At 35.3% G+C, this 12,451-nt stretch overlaps 1 long non-coding RNA gene across 1 annotated transcript in view; it reads right to left on the bottom strand.

Annotated features, from left to right (window-relative positions):
* Window positions 1-12,451, bottom strand: part of LOC134810063 (uncharacterized) — a 595,943-nt gene that overhangs the window by 379,458 nt on the left and 204,034 nt on the right. The gene's annotated exons all lie outside the window — the stretch shown is intronic.

The following is a 12,451-nucleotide window of genomic DNA, read 5'->3' as shown; positions in this document are numbered from 1 at the left end:
AAAGAGATTAACTAAAAATCTAGCACCTTAAAGATCCAAATACAAAACATTTGTCATCTACTGTCTCTAAGGGCAGCCACTATAAGACTTCAAAAGAACCTTGGTGTCCACAATCTTTTATCTTAACCTGAGTATTTCCTTTCTATCCATCCTAGGTCTTTAGACAACTCAACCAACTGTCAACCAGAAAATATTTAAATTTACCTATAGCCTGGAAGCATTCCCCCCTCCCCAGCCCCTGCTTTGAGTTGTCCCACCTTTCTGAACCAAGCCAATGTACTTCTTAGATGTATTTGACTGATGTCTCATGCCTGTCTAAAATGTATAAAACCAAGCTGCGCCCCAACCACCTTGGGCACATGTTCTCAGGACTTCCTGAGAGCTGTGTCATGGGCCATGGTCACTCGTATTTGGCTCAGAATACATCCTTCAAGTATTTTATAGAGTTTCACTCTTCTCATTGACATTTAAAATACTATTGAATAATGATCTTTAATCACCATTGTTATGATGATTAACAATTGCAGTAACTGAAGGATACAGACTGTCTGCATCAATAGTACAAACATTCTTTGATAGAATTATTTTCTGCCAAAGATTATGTTCATTTATTACAAAGTACATAGGACAGGAGGTTTACAAAATGTAAAATTTAAGAAAGGTTGCTATATCTGATCTTGATACATTATTAGATATTTTCAGTGTTCCTGGTAATATTTTGTTGTTGTTCTTTCAAATTTGCTGTCATGGGAAAATGATCATAATACCAATATTTTTTGTTTTATTCAAGAGATTGGGAACTGTCTGAGGACAGCTGCACACTTCTACTCATGTGATTGATTTCAACGCAACTCAGAGAGTGGTTAAGGAAATTTAAGAATTATGATCTCATAGCTAGAGGATATTTGACTTTACATTGCTTTGTGTTCCAGTAAATGAACCCTGAGAATTAGGCTACCCTAGAGAGGCTTTATAACCTCAGGCTGACTCTGATTTTGGAAAGCCATTTACTTTCAGTGTTCTCATGTATAAAATGTGGACTGCTTGGATAATCATCACTTCTTATCTAGATCTATGATCCATTCCTTTATAACTTGCTTTTATGACTCCATGAGTGGGACAGCCAGTTCTGCATAACCATCTGCAAATCCTTGCTGAAACTCTGGGAATTTCCTTGAGTGACTGATTAAGATATACAGTCAAAGGAAGAATATTTTATAAAAGCAGTTTTGGTAATCTTGAAAATTTTTGTGTCAGTATAGAGAAATATATATTGCACCTCTAAGGAACAGTTGAAAATGTACTTCTTTAATATTTTCCTATAGGTCATATCACATTAGTCAGAATTATTCTGTCCTGTGAATTCCTACAGTATTTTAACATACGCATCAGTCATATGAAATGTTAAGGACAGGGATTTATTTTTCACTTAATCCTGATTATGTCTGATCAACCTTTGTTTATAAACATATTTTGTGAGAATTTGAAATATTCAAAGTCAAAAATTGAAAAGGTGTTCTTTTGAAGAAAATATGGACCCAATGCATAAATTTTATCAAAATCTTAATGTAATCATATCTCCTAAAGCCTGGAATTAAATGTCTGTCTTTCATTGTTCAAAAACTAAAACTTATTTTCAAAATAGTTTCTGATGACTCTGACAGGAAACATTTGCCTGAACATGTTAATTATTTTATTAACCCTTGTTAAAATGTTATGGCAAAGAGCAGGTTAGGAAACTATTATGAGTGAAATCATTTCAGTTGCAATTGTTTGCAGATTAATTTTACCAAGAGATGTTGGCACCCCAGAACATATTTTTCTCGTTACCATGGGGAGGAATGAACAGTAGCAAACTTTAGTTCATTAGCAAGGACCACAGGACAAGAAGCTTTTAACAAATAACATAGATCTGATGGGCAGAGCTTAAATAAATAAGAAGAAAAAGGATGTCTTGAATTTTGGAGGAGGAAATTTTTCCACACTGAGCAAGCAAATTAATTGAGATACAGGTGAAGAAGCTCTCCTCTGGTGAGTTCCATATTCAGAAAAGGACAGGGTTCCCTAGAATGACATCTTTGGTCAAGAAATGCTAGAGATTTCTGTTCTCAAGTCCCAGGCATTTTTCCACTCTCTCTCCTATATTTTCTTTCAATTTTCCAATGAGCAAGTTCTTAAAGATGTATTTTTTAGCAAGGAATGCAGTTTTTATTTATTCTGATTACTGTGAAGACTAAAGTTTGAGAATTGTAGGAGACTCTTACAGAGCTATTAGCCTCTTTGATGTCTTGCAAGATTTTTTGTTCACATCTCAAATACTAATCTTTTTTTCCCTTTTATTAGAATTACCCATACTTTCATCAAATCTTCCTTTTGACTAAAGCTGCATACATGAAAAGAGAGAACATTTTGGGGGGGAAAATTTAGTTGTTCCTCAAAATATTGGTGTTTGCAATGCAATGAATAGGCAATTGCCTAGTAATACATATTGTTAATGAGGTTTTAGCTTTTATTTATACCTCAAATCAATTTATTTGGGTGATTTAAAAATTCAGGGCTTTTATCTCTTTGATCATATCATGTTTATATCCCGAAATATATATTTCTTTATTTCTATCTTATCATCACTTTCACGTAACATATCTGTTCTCTATTTAGACACTATTACCATTTTGTATACGTCTTTTTGGTAAAAAAAAAAAAAAAGATCAAAAACTGAGTAAATAGGATTCCCAAGGTGAGATCAGATTAAATAATACCATTTTACCCTGAAGTCTAGAAGTCATTTGAATCTTCCTCCATATTCTATATATTTATTAACTGATAAGAAGCAAATACTACAATATGTCACTCTTATGCACATGTCTCACTTATTCACGTGTCTCACTTGAAATAGTGTAGATAATTTAAAATAACAAATATTGGAAGGCTGAGGCAGGCAGATCACAAGGTCAGGAGTTTGAGATCAGCCTGGCCAGCATGGTGAAACCATGTGTCTACTAAAAATACAAAAAATTAGCCAGGCATGGTGGTTTTCTCCTGTAATCCCAGCTACTCAGGAGGCTGAGGCAGGAGAATTGCTTGAACCCGGGAGGCGGAGGTTGTGGTGAGCCGAGAACAAGCCATTGCACTCCAGCCTGGGCAACAGAGCAAGATTCCATCTCAAAAAAAAAGAACAAATAATCTTGAAATAATTTACATTCATCTTTGTTGGGTGTGATAAGTTTTGTAATACTTAAGTACAAGTTTCTGTCTTACTAGTTGATTTTTTTTGTATTCTAATATTAAAAAGTACTTGTTAATGTGTATTAAGATTAAGCAGCTAGGTTAACAAAAGCCAATCTGTACTGAATTAATATTACATACCCTTCAACAGTTAACTGACTAATTAATCTCATATGTTAGAAGATCTACCACATCCCAGCCTCTGGTCTAGAATAGAAATAAGGCATCATATGTTTCTTGCTCTTTCCAATTCATGCTCTCATCCTTTAAGTAGACTCTCATTTCTTTAAGGAAAATTTTTCCAATTTCCCAAACTATTACTCAATGATACAGACAGTACTCTGAACCTCTCTTCCACATTATAGATACCTTTTGAGAGTATGTATTCATGAATGCAAGTACCACGATGAAGGTGCTATGGTTTGGATATTTGTTTCCTCCAAATCTCATATTGAAATTTGGTCCCAGTGTTGGTGGTGGGGTCTGATGGAAGGTTTTTGGGTCATGGAGGTGGGTCCCTCCTAAATAGATTAATGCCCTCCCTCAAGGTGAGTGAATTCGCACTCTATAAGTGGCCTCCAGAGTTGGTTGTTTAAAAGAGAGCCTGGCATCTCCTCCATCTCTCATTTGCTTCCTCTCTGGCTGTGTGGTCTCTGCACACTCAGGCTCCACTTCACTTTCTGCCATGAGTGGAAGCAGCCTGAGGCCCTCACCAAATGCAGATGCCTAATCTTGAACTTTTCTACCTATCAGAATTGTGAGTCCAATAAACTTTTTTCTATATTAATTATCCAGACACAAGTATTCTTTTATAGCAACACAGAATGGACTAAGACAATGGGAATTTTGTCTGCCTACTTTAGTACTAGATTCAGGAACAGTTCCTGGCAAACAGTAGATGCTCAATAATTATCTGTTCAATGACATTAAGTCAGGCAATATTTAAATCTTCTTCTAGACTATTGGAACAATAGAGATGTGATCACCTTTTTGTTGTCTAGTGCTATGCTTAATGTGGGGTATGGAACATGGTAGGTGCCCAATAGATATTTCTTTTTATGAGCTTATTACTGTATTACAAAGAATGTTGCAGCATTATAAGCATTCAGTTAAAATGGAAATTGTGGGATTCCTAAAATCAAGATACTTTTAAATGTAGGATGTAATTAAAAAGATGATTAATTTTTACAAAGCTGAGATAAGAATCATACCCAGGATAGGATGTAAAATAAAAGAGAGCTGAACTGTGTGAGCTACACAGCGTTGTAGTATGTTTCTTTAATTTAGGATGAGATCCTCAATAGCTCTGCCCCTCAGGACCATTTAGTACTTTATTTTTTCTTATCTCTGCTGCTTCACATAGATGTAATATTTAAGTAAAAATCACGGTTCAATGAATACTTTTAAGAGCTGAACTGTTTAAAATAACTAAATTATCTCACTTTGTTTCAAAAACATTTCACTATAAATATGTTATGTATTAAAATCAATAACAAAATTAAAACAGACTAACATCATAGGAATACTATTTTATATGTGATTGGTTAAAAGGCACTTTTAAATAAATATTACTTCATGATAAAAGGTGATATTTTTCTAATTACTTAAATCCCAAAATCTTTAAAATTATTATCTAAACCTGATCATATAGGAAGATCTTGATTGGAATTAATGTTCAAACCTTTTTGGGGTTTGGTCAGTATACTAGGCTGTGAGCTTACTTATCTCATAGTTGTCATATTTATGACTATCTAGGTACAGTACACACTAATGCCATAAGCAATCTGGCTATATTTTTGCATAATTTTTTCAGTTGAAAGAGAAAGAAAGGAAAGAGAAAGTTGGTATAATATTTCCTGTGAGGCATAAAATATATTTCTGCTTATACTGAGTGGCATAGGCTTTTTTGTGTTTATTTTTTTCTTATCATTTATTTCTATAAGTAGCCCACATACATCACTGTAGTGACCAGTTACTGGGATAGTAAATGGTGAAGGATGAGCATGTTTAGGGAGAGAAAATGAGTTTAGTTTTGAAAATGTTTAACATGTCTGTGAAATATTCAAAGGGAAATTTCTAACAGACATTAAGATATATCATTCTGGAAATACAGTTGGCATTCTGTGTTGGAGATACAAATTTCAGATCACTTGAGATCATGAAACAACAGAAAAGATGGAAAAGAGAGAGATGGTGTTAGAAGAAGGGGAGTAGTTATATGTGTTGAATGCTACTGAAAGTTCAGATCTTTTTTTTTAATTTTATTATTATTATACTTTAAGTTTTAGGGTACATGTGCACAATGTGCAGGTTTGTTACATATGTACACATGTGCCATGTTGGTGTGCTGCACCCATTAACTCATCATTTAACATTACGTATATCTCCTAATGCTATCCCTCCCCACTCCCCCCACCCCACAACAGTCCCTGGAGTGTGATGTTCCCCTTCCTGTGTCCATGTGTTCTCACTGTTCAATTCCCATCTATGAGTGAGAGCATGAGCTGTTTGGTTTTTTGTCCTTGCGATAGTTTGCTGAGAATGATGGTTTCCAGTTTCATCCATGTCCCTACAAAGGACATGAACTCATAAAAACCCTAGAAGAAAGCCTAGGCAATACCATGCAGGACATAGGCATGAGCAAGGACTTCATGTCTAAAACACCAAAAGCAATGGCAACAAAAGCCAAAATTGACAAATGGGATCTAATTAAACTAAAGAGCTTCTGCACAGCAAAAGATACTACCATCAGAGTGAACAGGTAACCTACAGAATGGGAGAAAATTATCACAACCTACTCATCTGACAAAGGGCTAATATCCAGAATCTACAATGAACTCAAACAAATTTACAAGAAAAAAACAAACAACCCCATCAAAAAGTGGGCGAAGGATATGAACAGACACTTCTCAAAAGAAAGTTCAGATCTTTAAAGTGCTTAGTATTGTTCTTGGCATGTGAAGAATGGTCAGTAAATATCAATTATGATAATGACCCTGATGATTCTACAGCCAAGAAAGAAGAGGGCATAAGATGTCCACTATATTTCTTCTGACATTATCTTCAAAATCTCAATTATGCATAGGTGAGAACACAGCTGTTTATAACCATCCCCTCTCTCTCTTCCTTTATTCCTTCTTCTTTCCAGAATTCTCTCCTTCCTTCTTTCCTCCCCTCTTTGCTTCCTCTTTTCTTTATTTCTTTCATTTTCTTCTAATCATTTCTTCTCCTTTTAAACAACTTGGTTTCCTAATTTGTTTACCATGTCACTGATTTTGCTGTCTATGGAATAAATTCTAAACCCCCTGTGTATGAATGTTATTTAGTTTAGTCATTGAAATTTATTCTCCTTAAAATATTTCCATGTTTGTCTTATTTTCTTATATGTTTAAATTTCTACTAATTTCTTTATATAAAATCTGTTATCTAATTATTGTATCTTATACCTGCTTTATCACACACTCTTTCTTGCATTTAATTGAAAATTGAATGTGGTGCTTTCCAAAATTTTCCTCTGATTTTGGTAATCCTTTTCCCCCTGAAATTGATTCTTCATCTTTGCAATTTGAGTGCATTCTTTATCTTGGCATGCTGAATGCAATATTCATTTTCTTTTATATGACAGTATAATCTAGAACCTTTCTAATCCTATTTATTTTTGAATGTGGAAATATAATCAAGTATAGTTTTTGCCAGCAAACAGTGAGTAAGTTTGCTTTGCTTTTCCTTTTACTGTCCATAAGTGTGCTATAAGAAACCTCTTCTCAGATAATAAATAGGGACGCACTCCTAAGAACAACCTCAAGCTCAATTTCAAGCTCCTATCTCCTTTATATGCCTCTCTTGGACAGAGGAAAGATTTTCCTATGTTCTTACTTGCTGCCTGGTGGTCATAGTACTTTTTGCATAGTAAGCTGAAGCCAGTTACTCTATCCCTTGCCAGAAGTCTCCAGTGAATATCATAAAATACTATAAACCACCCTGTTTATTGCTTCTTGCTTTTCATTCCTTCCTAGTCTTATAATTATCAATGAGGCAACCTCTTACTGCCTGTCCCTTTCCTTTTCTTGCTATTTTTCACTGATGATCCTTTGCCCCTGGTTTGTATTTTATGGTTAGTTCATGGGATGTTGAGAATAAGGATTAAGTATTACCACATAGCAATAATCATAACAGAAGGGCTGTGTGTGTATATATACTGTGTGTATCAGGTTTGTTTTGGGGGTTTTTCTTTTGCTCGATGTATTCAGTTACTTATATGATTATGAGAATCATCTCTAAAGTCTACGACAGCCATGAGAATCACTTCTTACTGAAACCTTGAAGCACATGGGCATGATCTTTAAAGATTCTAACAGATCTAATTATTTTCACATAATGTTTTGTACTTTTCAACTCCATTTTCTAGGTCCTAAATTATTTTCAAGCTGAGCAAGAGCATCATCAACATACTCAAGGTATGGATTAAAGAGATCATTTTCAAGTTCACTCTATTTTATCTTCCTTTTATAATATTCATGTTCCTTCTGACAAATCTATTCGTTTTCACATTTATAAATTTCCCTAATTTTTAGTCTTTAAACTTTCTAATCACTATTTGCATATAAAAGAATACATTCAGTTCAATATTTTAGGTATATTAGCTCTTGATTAATGCTATTTTAACAAAAAATTGCTGAGTTACACATTTTGCAAAGAAAATAATAATTAGTTTTTCCCTATTGAAGTTATACAAAATTTTGCTCTTCTGTATTGGAATTAATGTAGTGCGATGCTTTTCTACTCTTGTTTGCTCAAGTAATAATACTTTCCAGTCATGGCTACAATGTTAGATCCAAAGGGTTGACACAAACTCTAAATCAGAAACATCAAAGACCTTCCCAACAATATTTGAATCTGGATTATAATAAGTGTTACTTTTTTCTCTTTTCTGGTGAAAATTTCCAAGCATGTAAACCTCAGCTTACAAGTAGCTATAACTTCTGTTATGAAAATAGATTTGACATCTTTCTTCCCGGCAGTTGCTTAAGACAAGAATATTTATTTTATAACCAAGCAAATTTGAAGTGACCATTGTTCCTTTTAACAAAAGAATTCTGTAGAATATAGTTTTAAAAACTATACTTTATTGAACCAAGGATATTAGATGTTTCAGATTTTCTTATTTTTAGAAGGATCCACCTAGGATTTTTTTACCCTTATTTTTATTTAAAGAAACAAAAATTTATTGATGCACCAATGCATATAAATAACTCCAACATTTAAGGTCTACATAAAAAACTTTCAATTCAGTGATGTGTGGATTGTAAATCTGCAGATTTTTCTCAGATATGTCCCTTGATAATCGGCCAATTAATTTTTTAAAAAAGCTAAGAGTATGGGCTAAAAATTCTAAAGCCACTATATATGTATACCAGAATTGAACAATTAAGTTAAAAAATGGCAGAGAGTGGGAAACAGATTTCTCACTGTTGGAGTTGGAGGTTACAGATAAACAAGGGAGAATACTAGAATGACAGATTTAAGTTGGGTACATCAGTATGAACTCATGTTCATATAAATACAGATAGTTACATATAGAAGTATTTATGGAGACATGTATACACACTGGTTAGTATACACACATATATTGCCTTGCTCTGTCAGCTGACTCTTATCAATAATGATATTCCCAGTGAGCACCCCTGCTGCTCAGATCATTGTTCCTAATACCACCTTCCAATAAAAGAGACCAAGTCTCCTTGGAGACATGACTGATTCTATGACTAAGAAAGAAACTATACAAGATGAGCCTGGGGCACCTTGTATTACCAGAAAACATACACCTTGTATACTCTAAACAAACAAATACATTGAAAAACCATGATAGGGATTATGTCAAAAGGACACTGACATTGATTGTACTATTTCCCAATAACCAAAGCTGAAACAATTTCAACAACAAAATAAAGTAGTATTGCATTATAACCCAATGTATAAAATAAATATCTATGGATCCATACTAATGTAAGTAAAGATAAAATACATGAATACATAGTATAGACAGACAAATATCCCATGCAGAAAATTTCTGAAAAAATTACTGTGGATATTCCTACCTCAGGGAGGTGGAGAATATGCCCTACTCTAAGGTGTGGGCTGAACATGGTTACTTTCTTCTAAAGATTATAGTGTAAAAATGTGGGTAAGAAACATAGGTTCACAATGGATAAATCTTAAACACACTACTTCAGCCTGTGATCAAGGTTAACATCAACAGTGATAACTATTGTTGAAAGTATGTGTCCTTGAAACATTTTGATAATAATGAAACTTTATTTTTGTGGTCTTCCCCAAAACACATAACATTAGTCTAATCATGAGAAAAACATTATACAAATCTTAATTGAGAGGTATTCTACAAACTATGTAGCCAGTATTCCTAAATACAATCAAGGTCATCAAAAAGCAGAAATATCTGAAAAATTGTCATAGTCAAGTAGAACCTAAGGAAACATGATAAACATGATATGGTATCCTGGATATGATCCTAGAACAGATAAAGGACATTAGACAGAAACTAAAACAATATGAATAATCAATGGTAGTTAGTCAATAATAATCTATCAATATTGGTTCATTAATTTTGACAAACGTAGCATACTACAGTACAATGTTAATAATAGATGAAACATATGTAATATATGGAAACTCTCTGTACTGTTTTTTCATTTTTTTCTATAAACCTAAAACTATTATAAAATTTTTAAGTTTTTTTTTTAGTCATGGAGTTTATTGAAGCTGGACCCCTTCCTTACACAATATATCTTATTTAATTTTTCTTTAACTTTTCATTTTTTGTAGCAACATATTAGGCATACATGTTTATGGGGTACATGAGAAATTTTGATAAAGGCATGCAATGTGAAATAAATATGTCATGGAGAATGGGTATAAAAAATACCACATACAGAAGTCAACTCATGATGGATTAAAGACTTAAAAGTAAAGCCTAAAACTATAAAAACCCTGGAAGGTAACCTAGGAAATATCATTCTGAACATTGAACCTGACTTCATGACAAAGACATCAAGAGGAATTGCAACAAAAACAAAATAGACAAAAGGAACCTAATTAAACTAAAGTGTTTCTGCATAACAAAAGAAGCTATCAATAGGATAAACAGACAACATATAGATTAGAAGAAAATATTTGCAAAATATGCATCTGACAAAGGTCTAATATTTAAAATCTATCAGGAACTTAAACAAATTAACAAGCAAAAAGCAAACAATTCCACTAAAAAGTAGGCAAAGACATGAATAGGGTCTTTGCAAAAGAAGACATACATGTGGCCAAACAAGCCTATAAAAAATGCTCAAAATCAGCCGGGCGCAGTGGCTCACACCTGTAATCCCAGCACTTTGGGAGGCCAAGGCGGGTGGATCATGAGGTCAGGAGATTGAGACTATCCTGGCTAACAAGGTGAAACTCTGTCTCTACTAAAAATACAAAAAAAATTAGCCAGGCATGGTCGTGGGCCCCTGTAATCCCAGCTACTTGGGAGGCTGAGGTAGGAGAATGGCATGAACCTGGGAGGCAGAGCTTGCAGTGAGCCGAGATCATGCCACTGCACTCCAGCCTGGGGGACAGAGCGAGACTCTGTCTCAAAAAAAAAAAAAAAAAATGCTCAAAATCACTAATCATTATAGAAATGGAAATCAAAGCCACATGAGATACAGCCTCACAACAGTCAGAATGGCTATTATTAAAACGTCAAAAAAACACAGATGCTGGTGATGCTGTGGAGAAAAGGGAACACTCATACACTGCTGGTGGGAATGCAAATTAGTTCAACCACTGTGGAAAGAAGTCTGGTGATTTTTCAAATAATTTAAAACACAAGTACTATTTGACCTAACGATTCCATTATTGGGTATATACCTAAAAGAAAATAAATCAGTTTACCATAGAGGCACAGGCACATGTTTGTTACCTCCCACAGGGTCTGTCCCACAACACGTGGTGACTATGGGAGTTATAATTCAAGATAAGATTTGGCTGGGGACACAGACAAAGCATATCATTCCACCACTGGCCCCTCCCAAATCTTATATTCTCACATTTCAAAACCAATCATGCCTTCCCAATAGTCCCCCAAAGTCTCGACTCATTTCAGCTCAACTCAAAATCCAAGTCCAAAGTCTCATCTGAGACAAGGCAAGGTCCTTCCACCTATGAGCCTGTCAAACCAAAAGCGAGTTAGTTACTTCCTAGATATAATGGGGATACAGGCATTGGGTAAATACATTCATTTCAAATGGGATAAATTAGCCAAAACAAAGAGGCTACAGGCCCCATGCAAGTCTGAAATCTAATAGGGCAGTCATTAAAGCTTAAGGTTTCAAAATGATCTCCTTTGACTTCATGCCTCCCATCCAGGGCACATTTATGTGAGAGGTGGTCTCCCATGGCCTTGGGAAGCTTTTCCTCTGTGGCTTTGCAGGGTATAGCCCCCCTCCTGGCTGTCTTCATGGGATGATGTGGAGTGTCTGCAGCTTTTCTAGGTGCACAGTGCAAGCTGTAGGTAAATCTGTCATTCTGGGGACTGGAGGATGGTGGCCCTCTTCTCACAGCTCCACTAGGAAGTGCCCCAGTGGAGACTCTGTGTAGGAGCTCCAAACCTACATTTCCTTTCCACCCTGTCCTAGCAGAGGATCTCCATGAGGGCCTCGCCCCTGCAACAAACTTCTTCCTGGACATCCAGGCATTTCCATACATCCTCTGAAATCTAGGTGGAGGTTCCCAAACCTCAATTCTTGACTTCAGTGTACCTGCAGGCTCAACACCACATGGAAGCTTCCAAGGCTTGGGGCTTGCACCCTCTGAAGCCATGGCCTGAGCTGTACTGTGGCCCCTTTTAGCCATGGCTAGGGAGGCTTAAATGCATTGCATCAAGTCTCTAGGCTGCACACAGCAAAGGGGCCCTGGACCAGGCCCAGGAAACTGTTTTCCCCTTTTAGGCCTCAGGGTCTGTGATTGAAGGGGCTGCCTTGAAGGTTTCTGACATGCCCTGGAGATATTGTCCCCATTGTCTTGATGCTTAACATTCCTCTCCTTATTACTTACATAAATTTCTGCAGCAGGCTTGAATTTCTTCCCAAAAAGTGGGTTTTTCTTTTCTATTGCATCATCAGGTTGCAAAGTTTTCAAACTTTTATGCTCTGCTTCCTCTTGAACACTTTGC

This window comes from Pan troglodytes, chromosome 4 (assembly GCF_028858775.2).
Source record: "Pan troglodytes isolate AG18354 chromosome 4, NHGRI_mPanTro3-v2.0_pri, whole genome shotgun sequence".
NCBI classification, from domain to species: domain Eukaryota; kingdom Metazoa; phylum Chordata; class Mammalia; order Primates; family Hominidae; genus Pan; species Pan troglodytes.
The sequence above is the reverse complement of the archived record's forward strand: the minus strand, read 5'-3'. Positions and strand labels throughout refer to the sequence as shown.